The sequence below is a fragment of the Bufo gargarizans genome, chromosome 3, assembly GCF_014858855.1.
Source record: "Bufo gargarizans isolate SCDJY-AF-19 chromosome 3, ASM1485885v1, whole genome shotgun sequence".
NCBI classification, from domain to species: Eukaryota; Metazoa; Chordata; class Amphibia; order Anura; family Bufonidae; genus Bufo; species Bufo gargarizans.
This window is the reverse complement of record NC_058082.1, coordinates 298,165,153-298,185,572: the sequence shown is the minus strand read 5'-3', so window position 1 is coordinate 298,185,572 and position 20,420 is coordinate 298,165,153.

Sequence of the window (20,420 nt, the reverse complement as noted above, 5' to 3'; positions counted from 1 at the left end):
AAGATCAACACATTGTAGGATAAACCATGTATTTAGATTATGGTTCCATCCTCTCTTTTCTATTTTTGTACAAGGACATGTAGAGTTTTTAGCATGCCTGGTATAGGAGACAGAAGATATAAGTGTAAAACTAACAGGATCCTATTCTCATATGTCTTGAGTCTAGAAACATTTCTCTCAATACCATGGGAGGTCAGAGAATAGAAGAATAAGATTTTTGTATATTCTTTATACAGATAATATTGCTGGGAAACATGATGAAATCTGTTGTATTTAATATTTTATATTTTCTCCAGTAGACATTTTCTTAAGAAGCAGCATTTGACCGAAATGAGTAAAATCTTCCTTCCATAGCAATTTCCTCCACATTGCTAAATAACTTTCATAATGGCATGAAATATAAAGTAATCAAACTGTTAATCTATGTAACAATGTTTGACTAACTGAATAATACTAAATGTAAAATATTAAAGATGTAACTTTTGGAAAAGCGTGAAGCATTGTTTGTCTTGTGTGTAGTCATAGTGAGGAAAAGCATGTGGTCTGTGATGGACAGGGTCACATGATGACATTTGAGATCTTTTGTCTAAGAATAGGTTAATGGTATGTCTATATTAATGGAGAGGCCAAGATTCTAAAAATTCTAAGATCTTATTAAGTTTATGACAAATATTTATTTTATAATGTGCATTACAAAATATACATACATATGAGTTCTATTATATTATTTTATTAATTAAAGTTAATTGGCTATATGAGCATGTGATGATGTAAGAGTGATGTGAGCAGCTGCTGTGTTATGTGAGTATGTGTGTATGTGAGTATCTATGAAGACTGAGCATAAAATATGAGTTAGAAATGAATAAACAATTATTAGTTAAAAGATGGTCATATTTAGGGATGAGCGAACTCGAACTGTATAGTTCGGGTTCGTACCGAATTTTGGGGTGTCCGTGACACGGACCCGAACCCGGACATTTTCGTAAAAGTCCGGGTTCGGGTTCGGTGTTCGTCGCTTTCTTGGCGCTTTTGTGACGCTTTCTTGGCGCTTTTTGAAAGGCTGCAAAGCAGCCAATCAACAAGCGTCATACTACTTGCCCCAAGAGGCCGTCACAGCCATGCCTACTATTGGCATGGCTGTGATTGGCCAGAGCACCATGTGACCCAGCCTCTATTTAAGCTGGAGTCACATAGCGCCGCCCGTCACTCTGCTCTGATTAGCGTAGGGAGAGGTTGCGGATGCGACAGTAGGGCGAGATTAGGCAGATTAACTCCTCCAAAGGACTTCACTTGATTAATCGATCGATCTGCAGCTGTGCATCATTGAGCTGCTGAAATTCAAATGCTCACTCACTGTTTTTAGGCTGCCCAGACCGTTTGTCAGTCACTTTTTTCTGGGGTGATCGGCGGCCATTTTGTGTCTTGTGCGGTGCTGCGACCAAGTGCATCCAAGCTGCGACCAAGTGCATTTAACCCTCAATGGTGTGGTTGTTTTTTGGCTAAAGCCTACATCAGGGTGAAGCTGTCACACCAAGTGCATTTAACCAGCAATAGTCTGTTCATTTTTTGGCCATATACTACATCAGGGGCAAGCTGCGCCCGTCACCAAGTGCATTTAACCCTCAGTAGTGTGGTGCGTCAAGCTGTGACACCAAGTGCATTTAACCAGCAATAGTCTGTTCATTTTTTGGCCATATACTAAATCAGGGGCAAGCTGCGCCCGTCACCAAGTGCATTTAACCAGCAATAGTGTGGTTATTTTTTGGCCATATCCCAGTCTAATTCTGTCACTAAATCCATACCGGTCACCCAGCGCCTAAATACTAGGCCTCAAATTTATATCCCGCTAAATCTCTCGTTACCGCTGTCCTGTTGTGGCTGGGAAAGTTATTTAGTGTCCGTCAAAGCACATTTTTTGTTCTGGGTTGAAGTACAATTCCCAATTTAGCAATTTCATAATTTAGTGGTTCCTGCTATATCAGAGCTATTTGAAATCTATCCCTAAAAGGGTATATAATATTCAAGGTGCACATTGGGTCATTCAGAATAACTTCACACACACCCGCTACTGTGTATTTCCAAGTCTAATTCTGTCACTAAACCCATACCTGTCACCCAGCGCCTAAATACTAGGCCTCAAATTTATATCCTGCTAAATCTCTCGTTACCGCTGTCCTGTTGTGGCTGGGAAAGTTATTTAGTGTCCGTCAAAGCACATTTTTTGTTCTGGGTTGAAATACAATTCCCAATTTAGCAATTTCATAATTTAGTGGTTCCTGCTATATCAGAGCTATTTGAAATCTATCCCTAAAAGGGTATATAATATTCAAGGTGCACATTGGGTCATTCAGAATAACTTCACACACACCCGCTACTGTGTATTTCCAAGTCTAATTCTGTCACTAAACCCATACCTGTCACCCAGCGCCTAAATACTAGGCCTCAAATTTATATCCTGCTAAATCTCTCGTTAACGCTGTCCTGTTGTGGCTGGGAAAGTTATTTAGTGTCCGTCAAAGCACATTTTTTGTTCTGGGTTGAAATACAATTCCCAATTTAGCAATTTCATAATTTAGTGGTTTCTGCTATATCAGAGCTATTTGAAATCTATCCCTAAAAGGGTATATAATATTCAAGGTGCACATTGGGTCATTCAGAATAACTTCACACACACCCGCTACTGTGTATTTCTAAGTCTAATTCTGTCACTAAACCCATACCTGTCACCCAGCGCCTAAATACTAGGCCTCAAATTTATATCCTGCTAAATCTCTCGTTAACGCTGTCCTGTTGTGGCTGGGAAAGTTATTTAGTGTCCGTCAAAGCACATTTTTTGTTCTGGGTTTAAATACAATTCCCAATTTAACAATTTCATAATTTAGTGGTTTCTGCTATATCAGAGCTATTTGAAATCTATCCCTAAAAGGGTATATAATATTCAAGGTGCACATTGGGTCATTCAGAATAACTTCACACACACCCGCTACTGTGTATTTCCAAGTCTAATTCTGTCACTAAACCCATACCTGTCACCCAGCGCCTAAATACTAGGCCTCAAATTTATATCCTGCTAAATCTCTCGTTAACGCTGTCCTGTTGTGGCTGGGAAAGTTATTTAGTGTCCGTCAAAGCACATTTTTTGTTCTGGGTTGAAATACAATTCCCAATTTAGCAATTTCATAATTTAGTGGTTTCTGCTATATCAGAGCTATTTGAAATCTATCCCTAAAAGGGTATATAATATTCAAGGTGCACATTGGGTCATTCAGAATAACTTCACACACACACACGCTTCTGTGCATTTCCAAGTCTAATTCTGTCACTAAATCCATACCGGTCACCCAGCGCCTAAATACTAGGCCTCAAATTTATATCCCGCTGAATTTGAATACAATACATTGGGCCAAATAATATATTTGTTGTTGTGGTGAACCATAACAATGAGAAAAACATCTAGTAAGGGACGCGGACGTGTACATGGTCGTGGACATGGTCGGACATGGTGGGTGACGTGAAGCCTCATTCTCTGCTATGACATGCAGACTGATTCTCTGCTGTCATGAAGCCAGATTGTCTGTTACGGGACCTCTCTGCTCTGCCTGTGTGCTAGGCCTAAATATATGCCAATGGACTGTTGCAGTGGTGGGTGACGTGAAGCCTCATTCTCTGCTATGACATGCAGACTGATTCTCTGCTGACATGAAGCCAGATCGTCTGTTACGGGACCTCTCTGCTCTGCCTGTGTGCTAGGCCTAAATATATGCCAATGGACTGTTGCAGTGGTGGGTGACGTGAAGCCTCATTCTCTGCTATGACATGCAGACTGATTCTCTGCTGTCATGAAGCCAGATTGTCTGTTACGGGACCTCTCTGCTCTGCCTGTGTGCTAGGCCTAAATATATGCCAATGGACTGTTGCAGTGGTGGGTGACGTGAAGCCTCATTCTCTGCTATGACATGCAGACTGATTCTCTGCTGACATGAAGCCAGATCGTCTGTTACGGGACCTCTCTCCTCTGCCTGGGTGCTGGGCCTAAATTTATGACAATGGACTGTTGCAGTGGTGGCTGACGTGAAGCCTGATTCTCTGCTATGACATGCAGACTGATTCTCTGCTGACATGAAGCCAGATCCTCTGTTACGGGACCTCTCTCCTCTGCCTGGGTGCTGGGCCTAAATTTATGAAAATGGACTCTTACAGTGGTGGGTGACGTGAAGCCTGATTCTCTGCTATGACATGAAGACTGATTCTCTGCTGACATGAAGCCAGATTGTCTGTTACGGGACCTCTCTCCTCTGCCTGGGTGCCGGGGCCTAAATATCTGAGAATGGACTGTTCCAGTGGTGGGTGACGGGAAGCCAGATTCTCTGCTATGGAACCTCTCTCCAATTGATTTTGGTTAATTTTTATTTATTTAATTTTTATTTTAATTAATTTCCCTATCCACATTTGTTTGCAGGGGATTTACCTACATGTTGCTGCCTTTTGCAGCCCTCTAGCCCTTTCCTGGGCTGTTTTACAGCCGTTTTAGTGCCGAAAAGTTCGGGTCCCCATTGACTTCAATGGGGTTCGGGTTCGGGACGAAGTTCGGATCGGGTTCGGATCCCGAACCCGAACATTTCCGGGATGTTCGGCCGAACTTCTCGAACCCGAACATCCAGGTGTTCGCTCAACTCTAGTCATATTATTTATAATGACTTGTCAGATATATTGTAGGATTATACAACATATTATATATCTAACATTGATACTGTAAATGAGATAAAGGAAAGTTGTTTAAATTGTGTTAAGAGTAAGGATAATTTTGAGGTCTTATAATAGTAATGTGACACATATGCCCAGGAAGACACTTGATACTATTGTTATAGGTTAAATTAAGTTAAATATTTGATGATACAGTATATACAGTGGATATAAAAAAGTCTACACACCCCTGTTAAAATGTCAGGTTTCTGTGCCGTAAAAAATGAGACGAAGATAATTCATTTCAGAACTTTTTTCACCTTTAATGTGACCTATAAACTGTACCACTCAATTGAAAAACAAACTAAAATCTTTTAGGTTGAGGGAATAAAACAAAAAATATAATAATAATGTGGTTGCTTATAACTGGGGATGTAGCTGTGTTCAGAATTAAGCAATCACATTCAAAATCATTGATAATAGGAGTCAGCATACACCTGCCATCATTTAAAGTGCCTCTGATTAACCCCAAATAAAGTTTAGCTGCTCTAGTTGGTCTTTCCTGAAATTTTCGTAGTCGCATCCCACAGCAAAAGCTATGGTCCACAGAGAGCTTCCAAAGCATCAGAAGGATCTCATTGGTAAAAGGTATCAGTCAGGAGAAGAGGAGAAAAGAATTTCCAAGGCATTAGATATACCATGGAACACAGTGAAGACAGTCATCATCAAGTGGAGAAAATATGGCACAACAGTGACATTACCAAGAACTGGACATCCCTCCAAAATTGATGAAAAGATGAGAATAAAACTGGTCTGGGAGGCCTACAGCAACATTAATGAGCTGCATGAATATCTTGCAAGTACTGGCTGTGTGGTACATATGTGACAACAATCTCCCGAATTCTTCATATGTCTGGGCTATAGGGCATAGTGGCAAGACCAGAAGAAGATTAAAGTTTTAGATAGCCTCTGCCAGAGCCCATACCTGAATCCAATCTGTGGGGTGATCTGAAGAGGGCACAGGACATGCCCTCGCAATCTGACAGATTAGAAGTGTTTTTTTGCAAAGAAGAGTAGGCAAATCTTGCCAAGCCAAAATGTGCCATGCTGATAGACTCATATCCAAAAAGACTGCTGTAATAAAATCAAAAAGTGCTTCAACAAAGTATTAGTTTAAGGGTGTGCACACTTATTCAACCATATTATTTTTATATTTTTCTTCCCTCTACTTAAAAGATTTCAGTTTGTTTTTAAATTGAGTTGTACAGTTTATAGGTCACATTAAAGGTGGAAAAAGTTCTGAAATGATTTATCTTTGCCTATTTTTTTTACATCACAGAAACCTGACATTTTAACAGGGGTGTGTAGACTTTTTATATCCACTGTAGAATGATAAAGACTCATAGGTACATTTTTCAATTTAATTTACAAATGTTTCATGGTAATATATTTATGGGATTTACTTTCTATAAGATTGTTTTATTTTGGTTTTCAAAAGTGGTTTTATTTATTTATAGTGATGATTTATTATTGATATTACACACACACATACACAACTATATCCTTATATACAGAACTATATCCTCATATATAAGAAGATATGATATATTTTATGCATGATAGTAATATATTGGTCTTAATGTGAATGAATTGCATATATATATATATATATACAGTACAGACCAAAAGTTTGGACACACCTTCTCATTCAAAGAGTTTTCTTTATTTTCATGATTATTAAAATTGTAGATTCACACTGAAGGCATCAAAACTATGAATTAACACATGTGGAATTATATACATAACAAAAAGAAGTGTGAAACAACTGAAAATATGTCATATTCTAGGTTCTTCAAAGTAGCCACCTTTTGCTTTGATTACTGCTTTGCATACTCTTGGCATTCTCTTGATGAGCTTCAAGAGGTAGTGATCTGAAATGGTCTTCCAACAGTCTTGAAGGAGTTCCCAGAGATGCTTAGCACTTGTTGGCCCATTTGCCTTCACTCTGCGGTCCATCTCACCCTAAACCATCTCGATTGGGTTCAGGTCCGGTGACTGTGGAGGCCAGGTCATCTGGCGCAGCACCCCATCACTCTCCTTCATGGTCAAATAGCCCTCACAAAGCCTGGAGGTGTGTTTGAGGTCATTGTCCTGTTGAAAAATAAATGATGGTCCAACTAAACGCAAACTGGATGGAATAGCATGCTGCTGCAAGATGCTGTGTTAGCCATGCTGGTTCAGTATGCCTTCAATTTTGAATAAATCCCCAACAGTGTCACCAGCAAAGCACCCCCACACCATCACACCTCCTCCTCCATGCTTCACGGTGGGAACCAGGCATGTAGAGTCCATCCGTTCACCTTTTCTGCGTCGCACAAAGACACGGTGGTTGGAACCAAAGATCTCAAATTTGGACTCATCAGACCAAAGCACAGATTTCCACTGGTCTAATGTCCATTCCTTGTGTTCTTTAGCCCAAACAAGTCTCTTCTGCTTGTTGCCTGTCCTTAGCAGTGGTTTCCTAGCATATATTCTACCATAAAGGCCTGATTCACACAGTCTCCTCTTAACAGTTGTTCTAGAGATGTGTCTGCTGCTAGAACTCTGTGTGGCCTTGACCTGGTCTCTAATCTGAGCTGCTGTTAACCTGCGATTTCTGAGGCTGGTGACTCGGATGAACTTATCCTCCGCAGCAGAGGTGACTCTTGGTCTTCCTTTCCTGGGGCGGTCCGCATGTGAGCCAGTTTCTTTGTTGATGGTTTTTGTGACTGCACTTGGGGACACTTTCAAAGTTTTCCCAATTTTTCAGACTGACTGACCTTCATTTCTTAAAGTAATGATGGCCACTCATTTTTCTTTACGTAGCTGCTTTTTCTTGCCATAATACAAATTCTAACAGTCTATTCAGTAGGACTATCAGCTGCGTATCCACCTGACTTCTCCACAACACAACTGATGGTCCCAACCCCATTTGTAAGGCAAGAAATCCCACTTATTAAACCTGACAGGGTACACCTGTGAAGTGAAAACCATTTCAGGTGACTACCTCTTGAAGCTCATCAAGAGAATGCCAAGAGTGTGCAAAGCAGTAATCAAAGCAAAAGGTGGCTACTTTGAAGAACCTAGAATATGACATATTTTCAGTTGTTTCACACTTTTTTGTTATGTATATAATTCCACATGTGTTAATTCATAGTTTTGATGCCTCCAGTGTGAATCTACAATTTTCATAGTCATGAAAATATAGAAAACTCTTTGAATGAGAAGGTGTGTCCAAACTTTTGGTCTGTACTGTATATATATATATATATATATATATATATATATATTCCAATTGAACATTTGTAAGGTTTTCAGGATTCTTAAGTTACCTTATGGTAAAGCTCTCATGTTTTGTTTATACAGGAGTGATGGTCACAGATGCTCAAGGCAGACTCATGTCTCTCAAGAGTTAACGTCTAAGGACTATAGTCAAATTTAGTTAATTTGAGTCAATAAGTATTGGTATATGTAAGAAAGTATGCAATCACAAGTGTATAATGAAATATTATATAGTTATCTATTACGCTATTGTATGAATCATCTAATCAGGATATGTGAGTATGACATACATGAACTACATGGTTATCATGGAGTTACTGTAATTTTTATTTGGGATATTGTATTCTAGAGAGGTTCCAAATATAAAAGGAGTTAATTCTTGATCAGTGATGAGAATTGAAACTCATTAATGGTCATTTAAATATAAGGGTCAACTATATTTTAAAGCATTTCAGCTATGGGGAGCATGTTAGTACATATTTGATTATTTTCTAAATAAAGGTTTATATTTACAGTTATATTTTAAAGAAGAAGAATACAATGATATTTAATAGAGTAATATATCATCTCATGCAGAATATTACTTTTTTTTAAAGGTAAAGATTTGGCTTTACTGTAGAAATAACTATTTTGTGTGGTCAATTAAATTAATCAATATAATTTTTATTTATAAAAAAATTCCACAAACATACACAAAAATATATGACTGAAGGAATAAATATAAAAAGGTTACACTTACATAAAGATTTTGTATTAGGATAATATTTTCAATAATATATAAACATCTACTGTATTTTCCACCCTATAAGACTCACCTTTTCCCCCCAAAAGTGGGAGAAAAATGGCAGTGCGTCTTATGGGGCGAATGCTGCCGTTTTTACACTGATACACCGCCGACCGCAAGCTACATAGTGCAGCCGGCGTGTGTATCAGCGAGGGGGGAGGAGGGGCTGGGGGCCGGCCTTTAGTTTTGTAATGGCAGCGGGGCCCGGTGCAGCCATTGTATTCTATTGCACCAGGCCCCGCTCACTGTACTAATGGTATCTATTGTAGCTGCAGGCAGGCAATGTTTAACTATAAATATTTTTGATCCAGCAGCCTTTACTTACGATCATAGCAGGCTGGAGGCAGGAGGCAGGGCGGGCGGGCACTGGCAGCGTAACTTCCTATATCATGTGCCTGCTCTGCCCACTTTATGAATGAAGCAGGCGGCGCAGGCACGTGATGTAGCAAGTTATGCTGCCAGTGCCCGCCCGCCCGCCCAGCCTCCTGCCTGCTATGATCATTAGGCTGCTGAATTGAACATATTTATAGTTAAACATTGCCTGCCTGCAGTTACAATAGATACCATTAGTACAGTGAGCGGTGCCCGGCGCAATAGAATACAATTACTGCACTGGGCCCCCGCTGCCATTTAAAAACTAGTGTAGATGCCACCCCCCACCCCCTGTATCGGGGGTCATTCACAGTGGATGGCACTGTTATGGGGGCATCTGTGGATGGCATAACACTGCTATGGGGGGATCTGTGGATGTCAAATAGCATAAGATGCTATTTATCTGTCATCCACAGATCCCCCCATAGCAGTGTCATGTCATCCACAGATGCCCCCATAACAATGTCATCCACAGATGCCCCCATAACAGTGCCATCCACAGATGCACCCATAACAGTGCCTCCCACAGACGCCCCCATAACAGTGCCATCCACAGACGCCCCCATAACAGTGTCAACCACAGACCCCCATAACAGTGCCATCCACAGACCCCCATAACAGTGCCATCCACAGACCCCCAAAATAGTGTCATTCACAGGCTACCATTAGTTCAAAGTCCACCAAAAGCACACCTTTTGGTTAAAAAAAAGTTTTTTCTTATTTTCCTCCTCAAAAACCTAGGTGCGTCTAATGGGCCAGTGAGTCTTATAGGGCGAAAAATACGGTATATTATGTTGAAATATAATATGGTAATAAATTAATGGTATGGTACACTGTGATACTATAGGTTAGCTATAATCACCAACTTTGGTGTAGTAATAGGAAAGAAGAAGATATCTTTAACCAAGACTAAAAAGTCAACAGGAAATGTAATGTTCTCTAGAGACTGTGATATTCATGAAGTCTATAAACATAAAAACTGATGTGCAGAGAGTCCCAGGAAAAGACTTGGAGGTAAACAAATCTGTGTCATATTATGAGAAAGGTGAAGATAAGGGGCACCGGAGAGTGCCCATGACAAGGGTGAAGAGCACCTGAAGCACACCTGTCCATAGACAACTTCAGAGGTAAAGTTCATAGAAAGAAAGTTCTGTCCACTCAGAAAGGAGGTCTGTGACAGAAGTACTGGCATCCAAAATGGAGAATTGAGCTCAAGAAGAGCGAGTGCTGAAGAGCTTCAGTAAGTGATTTAGAGTTAGAATAATTAGGGTTTCAAGAAGTGAGATATTTAGCGCGTATGTACAGCCTAGGGTGTTTTTTTTTCTCTCAGAAAGCTATTCTATTGGATTGCCATAAACACCTCTGTAAAGTTCAGGAATATGTTACTTGTGACACTTAAGCTAAATGCTTTGTTAAAGTACTACATTCATTTTACTTGATTATCAACAATTATGCTGAGAGTGTGAAATTCTTCAGTTTAGGCTGAATGGACAGTTACTCTAAATTCCTTATAATGTTCTACCATGTTAAACTTGGTGAGAAAGAAGAGGAATGACAAAGAAGTCACAGCTGTTCACAGACGCTTCTGAAGAAGACCAAGAGATTCCTGATACAGTCCTGATCAAAAGTTTAAAACCACTTGAAAAATGGCAAAAAAATCATATTTAGCATGGCTGGATCTTAACAAGATTCCAAGTAAAGTTTCAACATGCAACAAGAAGAAATAGGAGTGAGATAAAACATTTTTTGAGCATTCAATTTAATGAAAACAACGAATAAATTGAAACAGGCTGTTTTTCAGCTGATTAAAAGTTTAGGACCACACCTCCCAAAAAAAACTAACCCCCATCCCCCAAAACAGAAATCCAACTTCCAAACATGAACTCAGTAATGAGTAGCTCCGCCGTTATTGTTTATCACTTCAAAAATTTGTTTCGGCATGCTTGATGCAAGCGTTTCCATTAGGTGAGTGGGAACATTTCTCCAAGTGGTGAAGACGGCCGCACGAAGGCCATCTACTGTCTGGAACTGTTGTCCATTTTTGTAAACTTCCCTTGCCATCCATCCCCAAAGGTTCTCAATTGGATTTAGATCAGGGGAACACGCAGGATGGGCCAAAAGAGTGATGTTATTCTCCTGGAAGAAGTCCCTTTTCCTTCCGTACTGTAGCGTTGTCCTGTTGAAAAACCCAGTCATTACCACACAAACGAGGGCCCTCAGTCATGAGGAATGCTCTCTGCAACATCTGGACATAGCCAGCGGCCGTTTGACGCCCCTGCACTTCCTGAAGCTGCATTGTTCCTCTGAAGGAAAAAGCACCCCAGACCATTATGGCGCTCCCTCCACTGTGGCGCATAGAAAACATCTTAGGTGGGATCTGCTTGTCATGCCAGTAACGTTGGAAACCATCAGGACCATCAAGGTTAAATTTTTTCTCATCAGAGAATAAAACTTTCTTCCACCTTTGAATGTCCCATGTTAGGTGCTCTCTTGCAAAGTCCAAAAGAGCAGTTCTGTGGCGTTCAAGGAGACAAGGTCTTTGAAGACGTTTTTTGTTTTTTGAAGATCTTCAAAACTCTACAAACTCTGTAGAGACGAGATGTGGCTGAAAGAATGTGCCATGGTGGTCTGGGTCAAATGGAGGAGGGGAGGAAAGAGAAGGTCTACATGACAGGAGATGTCACTGGATGTAAGAGGTATGTGGTGCTGTATTCTCCTCCATGTCTTTTTTATTATATTTATATGTATTTTAAATTTGGCGACTACATTTTTCAGTTTAGGATCCAATTTGGGGTAATTTGGGGTATTTTTTTAGTCTTAGGATGTCATGTAACAAAATAATAGCAAAGACAGGTGCACTCTGCGGTCTTACTAAACCCTCAAACTGATTTTAAAATTGAGAGATTAGCCAACATGTGCTACGGGGTAGGACATGTCTGAGCCCAGGCACCGCGCCAAGGTTTCTCAAGTAGCCCGGGACCTAACACTCTCCTACCTGAGCCGTATGGGTAATGCCAGGAGCCAGTGGGCAAATAACAGGTGCATGAGGCCGACTCACAAACAACTCACCAGTTACCTCCAGCATGTAACCATGCTTGCAATGGGAGGAGGGAGGAGTCTGTGAGTCCCACTCAAGACTGGCTGATATGGCCCAGGCCTCACAGGTGCACCTAAATGTGGCCTGTGGATGAAAAGCAGGCACATTTAAATTGAAGTTTATACACCTCCAGACAATTCTATATATACAAACTGAAAAGAATAGCGTGGTATTAGCAGGAGGTGCTCAAACCCACATGCAGTCGTGCATATATATAGGGGAGCAAATCCTGCACTTGTGGCCCGCTGCTAATGACGATTAGAATGTCATGTGGCCTAGGAAGTGACACAAAGCACCGCAGCCTCTTCATGCAAAAAATAAATAAACTAAAATGGAGAGAGGTGCCCAAGTTGGGTAGACAACCCCAGACCTATCATGCACTTAATCCTCCCCTGATCACAGAAAAGCCACTATATATAAATGGGGCACAGTCATAGGCACTATGTAATAAATGGGGCACTGTATATAAAGGGAGCACAGTTAGAGGCACTATACATAAGGGGGAGCACAGTCAGAGGCACTATACATAAAGAGGGCACAGAAGAGACTTTATACATATAAAGGGGGCGCAGAAGAGGCACCATATGTATATTAAGGGGGCACAGAAGATGCACTCTACATACAGGGGGCACAGAAGAGGCACTGTGTATAAAGGGAGACACAGAAGATGCACTATATATAAAGGGGTGCCCAGAAAAGTCACTTTATATAAAGGGGGCCACAGAAGAGGCACTATATATGATGGGGGCACGAAAAGGCACTGTATGTAAAGTGGACACAGAAGAGGTACTATATATAAAGGATGGCTGAGTCAGAGGCACTATAAATAAAGGGGGCATAGTAAGAGGCATTATTTACGGGGCAAAGAAGAGGCACTGAGAAAAGGCACTATACACAGTTTCACAGATCGTGTGGCACTATCTATAGGGGACACCAAGCATGTGGCACTATATACAGAGGTCACAAAGTATGTGGCACTACCATTAGGGTAAAACTGTATGCTGCTATTATATGCAGGGCACAGCATCTGGCACTAAGAGGAGTTTTTCTTAATATACAGGGTGCTGATATGTTGGCAAAGCGAGAAGCTGAAGAGATCTGGGCTGCAAACTCTGCAGAGGCATGTTGTGGCTGAAAGAAATCATGATGGTGGTCTGAACTGAATGGAGAAGAACTCTATTTCATCTGCTGCTGACTGTGTATGATGAGTTCTTTAATCACTTGTATAATCTACAGCTGATGATGGGTAGTGGCATTTTGTGAAACAACACCTCCCAGCATATCTTTGCTACTGTTCAGTCCTTAATGGGAGCTGTAGTTTCACATTGAACAAGCTTATTTGTAGAGATGAGCAAATCGAAGCATCTGAAGTGGAATTTGATCCGAAGTTTATGAAAAAATTCCTTTAAAAAAATGCCTTTAATACTTAATCTGTTCTGTTTTACATTGAGTTACTGGGCGTCAGACTCAGTCTTAATAGGCAGTCAAATATACTGTATAGGCTTATCTAGTTTACCTGCTGAACCATTAATACTTTTTTGTTTTTGTTTTTATATCTCTTTATTTCCATCATCTCAACAAAATAGAAAAAAATTCCACATTAAAAAAATTACACTTTTAGTATATCCAAAACATACCAGTTTTTCCTATACATAAACAAATATCTTCATTCCCCATTTACCCACCCACCTACCACCCTTATGGGGAGGGGGGGGGAGATGCGTAATAATAAAATAAAATAAATAAATAGAAAACATTAATACTTAATCTGTACTGTTACAGATAGACTTACTGTGCATCATACTAATTGTTAACAGGCAGTCTTATACATAGGCATGTTTATCTAGTTGCCAACCAGAATTTTTCAGTTTTTTGGACAACTTATCCCAAAATGAACATGGACATGGCTATGGACAAATTGGAAAGCCATAATAAATTATTAAAGATTATAAGTAGTACATGTCTATAGCTCAGTATACTGATAAGAACTCATTTACCAGCATGTACTATGAGCTGTAAAATGATGATAATTACCATCAATATATTTTAGTCAAGTTCCACCAGCCTGAAAAAAAAGCCACAGACACATCTATTTTCTTTCATGGACAAAGAAAATAAGTTATCTATTTTTACAGATGGTCTAGAAATTTCTGGACATTTGGCAACTCTGCCTGTTGCGCCATTAAGACTTAATTTGTTGAATTAATCTGTTGAATCTGTTGCAGGTTGAAATAAATCACGGTGTAGGCACAGAGCAATCTAATTGAACAGTATCCACATTGATTTATAATAAAACAATTCTATTAGTCCCTGATTTACAAATTGGGGGTGATATACCTGTATCATTCTGCTGTTTGTGGCATTTCTACATTGATTAATAGATAAGCAATTCTATTAGGCCCTGATTCAAAAATTGGGGTGATACACCTATGTCATTCTACTATTAGTGAGGTGTCCACATTGATTAATAGCTAAGAAATTCTATTAGGCCTCGATTCACAAATTGTAGTGACACAGCTGTCTTATTCAACTGTTTGTGGTGTGTCCACATTGATTAATAGATAAGCAAATCTATTAGGCCCTGATTCACAAATTGGGGTGATACGCCTGTCTCATTCTACTGTTTGTGGCATATCCACATTGATTAATAGATAAGCACTTCTATTAGGCCCTGATTCACAAATTGGGTTGATACATCTGTCTCATTCTACTGTTTGTTGCATGTCCACATTGATTAATAGATAAGCAATTCTATTAGGCCCTGATTCACAAATTGGAGTGGTACAGCTGTCTCATTCTACTTTTTGTGGTGTGTCCACATTGATTAATAGATAAGTAATTATATGAGGTCCTAATTCACAAATTGGGATGACACACCTGTCTCGTTCTACTGTTTGTGGCATGTCCACATTAATATTTAACTGCTTCTGTTAGCCAAACAGTTACTGTGATTTAATGTTAGAGCTGTCTTATTTAACACTGTGCGGGTTGTGCAAATAAATTGATTCTTTGCTCTGCAGAGTTGGCCGCGAGTTGATAGTTGTTTTTTTTTGTCGATAAAATTATGCTTTTATCTGATAAATTATTGTTAGTGAAAACATTATTCTTGTAGTGAAAAAATGAGTCTTTTAGCTAATAAATTATTATTTCTACAAGTAAATTAGTATTTTACCAAGACTGCTAGTCTGCTCCAGTATTACAATCCCCAATCCCTATGATGAACAACCTTGAGTGGGTAACCAGCACCTGTTATCAAAGGGTAGACATGTGGTTATCCTTTTAGTGTAGTGCATGCAGCCCCACACATGTAAGGGCATCACAGAACAGCTAGTGATGAACGCCACTTGTCCTTTGAAGATGTTGGACGCAGACCATCTGACGTCAAATAACTCCTTGTATTTGGGTTACAACCAGATGGGCCGAACTTGCTGGATGGATCAAACATGGCAGCTGGATTATTAGCATAAGGGTGGAGACGGTAGACACAAATCACTCCACCAACTCAACTCAAATTCATTGTACCTGATGCATTCTTTTAGTCAGTGTTTTGCATCAGTATTTGATAGAATTTGTAGGCCAAAAGCAGGAATGGGTCCAAAACTCAGATGAGATGCAAATAATTCCATTACCTTTTCTCTCTATGTTGGACCCACTGCTGTTTATGGCTTACTGATGCAAAACATTGACAAAATACTGTAAGGGGCTTTATGGAGGGTCAAAATGCAGGATTGTTTTTTTGTTTTGTTTTATGTTTTTCTGACGGATCAGAAGATGGGAAACATAAACAGTGATGGTAACACAACCTTATTGTCACTTCTGCTGCACCCCTCCCCACATTTAAACCCTCAGATGCCGTGATCAAATGTGCTTGTTTGCTAATAACATCGATGGCACATTTTTAAACCCTCAGATGCCATGGTCAAATGTGACCACGGCATATAGAAGCATAAAAACCTGTAGCGCCAATAATTCTCTGGCTCCCTCTGGCAAGGATCAGGGGAACTGGAGTGTGTGTATGCCAGCCCCTGCACTCCTGAGTAGCAAGAGGATGCTGCATATTAGTTCCTATGGAGAGCTTACCTGTGGCAGGGTTCCATAGGAACTTAGTTGTCACAGCCACTATCTCTGGCTGTGACCTTCCATCCTTGCTCGTTCGGGGCGCTCCTCGCTGCAGTTTCATTTCTGTGTGTTCTTTGTGATTCTTTATGGGTTAACTCCCCTGTGTTCCTATCTGGAGTTAATCCTCTCTGTCTGCTCCATGGGTGTGGCCTCTCTGATGCACCCATGGAACCTGTATATAAGGCTGAGGTTTCCTCAGTTTTGGGTCAGCTCTCCTGGTGTGTGTTGTCTTGTCCTGCTCCTAGTTTATACTCACTCTCCCATGCTGCTGACCCATGGGATCTGTGTCTGTCTGTGCTCTGTGGGTTTCCTACTTGTTCATTCCCGTCCTCTTTCCTGTGTTTCTGTTATCTGTTCTGCCAGTTATGTTTGAGTCACCTTGCGTGAACTCCTGCTTGTGTTTTTTGTTGCCTGCTTGTATTTGCCTGTTTGTTATGTTTGCCTGTGTACCGTCGGTACCTTCTGGTACCTGTTGTCCGTTTGCTCCTGTTGTTACTATCTAGTTCACGCTCCAGAATGGACCCTGGCAACTCCCTGCGGCAAAGCCTAACCCTACCATCTGAGGCCCTAGTGAATACCAGGAGTTGCTTAGTCACGCCCCTCTGGAGTATTACTAGACAGTGGTGCAGTGGGGGTTTTCCTCCCACTGTGTGGACGGTACATAGAGCTCTCAATTTCCCTGTGTTTCCCTCCTTGGATTCTGTTTGTGCAATAAACTCTGTTGTGACTGTACCGTATTGCTGTATGTTTTTGCTTGATGACGCGGAGGTCTCTCCTGGGACCTCCAACTCGTGACATTAGTGTATGTGCTCATGCAAACGACCATTGTCTTTATCCTCATCAGATCCGCATTTTGTAAGTGTCAGATGCAGATCCATTCACTTTACAGAGGCTGAAAGAAATCCGTATGTACATTCTGGTACATTCAGTAAAAATATCGAACATGTCCTAATCTTGTCTGTTTTACAAACAATGATAGGACAGATCTATTATGGGCCATTCTGTTCTGCTAATGCATTGGAATCGATGAGAAAAGCAATCTAATGATTGCTTGTTATAGTTCTCTAGGGGAACTATAAAAAAGTGTAAAAAAAAAGAAAAAGGTATAAAAAAATATCAAAGTAATAAAATATAAAAGTTCAAATCACCCCCTTTTCCCCCAAATTAAAAGAACATAAACAATTTAAAAAATAGATATATATCATGAGAATGGCTGCTTGTGAAAATGCACATACAGTACTATTAAAATCTAAAAATATTTATCCCATACGGCAAATGATGAAATGGAAAAAAGTCAAAATGGCTAATTAGCTATTTTTTTTGTCACTTCACCTCCCACCAAAAATTTAAAAGTGATCAAAAGTCTTAAACACAAAATGTTATCAATGGAAAGTACAGATCGCCTCGCAAAAAAATGAACATGGCAGGTGGGGTCCCTGGAAGAAATTTTACACTGGGTTCCATGAACGTGAAATTACACTTTTGTATAGACATATGAACCGTGACATTGGATCACTTTTATTAGTAATGAAAGATACTGATGAATCTACATAAGGTTATAAGGTGTCCCTGTTTTATAATGAAAACCATTTATAACAAAATACAGATAATGAGTTATAGGTAGCATTTTTGCTTTTACAGTATAATCTGTAAACTGCTAACGTACACATGAAATCCTTCTTTTTTTGAGTTATACATCATCCAAATTGTTTCCAATGTGCAAAATAATACATTGTAGAACTCTCTTGGGCGTTAATTTCAGAGCTTAAAAATCTAATTCTATTACCAGGAGAGTCTTCTATCAAATTACAAAACAAATCTTTGCTCAGTTATGACCTCATTTAATAGAGCAACATATCAGGAGAGATAGAATAACACTGCACAAAGAAGACGTGCATTTTAGGTAAAACAGCATCAGCAATGGTGTGTCAGTATAAATCAGCTGATATCAACATCTTTGCTGACACATTACTTATTCAATGGCAAGATGTGTATATACTATGTTAACTACAGTAAAACTATTTAAACTGAGAAACATCTTTAGGTACATCTATCGGGGAGCAGGTTAGACCTATTTTCACATTCATCATCTGTTGAGTAAAGTCGGAAAGGCTTCCATACACATTAGATAAATGCCAGGTCTAGCCTATTTTGGCCTATTTAGGGTACTTTCACACTAGCTTTATTCTTTTCCGGTATTGAAATCTGGTAAAGTGTCTCAATACAGGGAAAAAAAATGCATCAGTTTTATCCTAATGCCTTCTGAATGGAAAGCAATCCGCTCAGTATGCATCAAGATGTCTTCCGTTACGTCCCATGTACGGTATTTGACCAGCCAAAATCCCGAAACACTACAGCACTTGCCGGATCTGCCATTAATTTCCATGGAAATGTATTATTGCCGGATGCAGTACCAAGTGTTCCGGAAATTGACGCATTGCCGGATCCCATTTTCCGGTCTGTGCCTCCGCCAGGACATAGGAGAAACTATTTTTGCTTTTGATCCTTTGAAAATATTTAAAACCGGAGCCGTTACTCCGGATGATACCAGATGAGACGGAACCACTATATCACCGGATCTGTCTAACAGATCAGTAAAAAAAAAAGATTTTCGTTTGCATATGGTTTGCCGGATCCAGCAGGAAGTTCTGTTGCCGGAACTGCCTGCCAGATCCGAACAACGCTAGTGTGAAAATACCCTTAATGGATTGTTATATGTATAGGAGTCTAAAGAAATAAAGACGTCAAATGTCCTAAAATGTTTGTGGTACCCTGCTTGCCATGGAAGGAAAATAAATTTTTTGCCAAAACTGGAATATTTAATAAGATGGGGAATCTGCTTCCACAGTCTCCTATGTCTATTATAGCCCCATGCACATATTTTTATCTTTTTGCCCATTTTTTTTTGTCAGTTGACAGTTTGCCTTGTTTATCATTTCTTCTACTGTGGGCATTGTGCTTATTAATTGATTCGGCTTCTCAACATATTCTTACTTAGGCCTAGTTCACACTTTTGTGTTTTGGTTAGTGCATGGACAGTGATTTCCATCAGTGATTGTGAGCCAAAACCATGTGTGACTCAAAAATACAGAACAAGTACAAATCTTTCCAATATTCCTTATCTCTGTGTAAGATCCACTTCTGGTCTTGGCTCACAATCACTGATATAAATAATTGACCAAACACTGACCAAAACTCTGAAGTGTGAACTAGGCCTTGTACTTATATTTAGTGCTTTTTAGGTAATTGTCATTTTTTTGGTGCTCTTGCTACCTTTGGCATATTCTTATGTGCTGCTTGACTTTTTTGTACTGGGTTTTACAGGTATAGTGTCTTGTGTGCTTTAAATATTGTATGGCTGACTGTGGCTGAGAATTCAGAAAGCACAACTGTAGCATTTCTCCGCTTCAAAGCAATGTGGTTATTTATTCATAAGGCTTTAATACAAATCGACATTTTGACTCTTCTGAGTCTATTTCAAGCAATATAATAATGTACAAGAGGTTACTTAAATAGGCCCTAACCCAGAGGTGTTCCCAGAAGTCAGTTCCACCCACTACATTAAGTGTGAAGAAAATTAGCATTCAAGTGTTATACATATATGTAGTCATAGTTGCTGACATAAATAGGGAAAAATTGGCATACACTTACTGTGGCCAATGTAGAACGGAGTGGAACAGTCAACCATGCTGCGAAACTGGACAGAGAAATGCAGCGTCGTGTGCCAAGGATTGTGCATGCGCTGGTTAACGTGTGGGAAGCGGACCAGTGCAAGTGTCTGCACATGTCCCTTGCCTGGCTGTGACATCTGGTAAAGGGTGGGATCTCCACTCTCATGTGAATCCTGATTGGACAGGGGAAGGGAATATTGGGTCTATGTCAGGACACCAGGGAATAGAGCATCTGGAGGTTGCTAGGTGACAGCACGCAATATATCAGTGCTAGAGTAGAGCAAGGAAGAGGCGTCCTCTTTACTAGGTAGCATAAAAGAAATAAGGGGCTGCCTAAATTATAAGGCATGCCTAAAAGGGATGATTGTGTGGT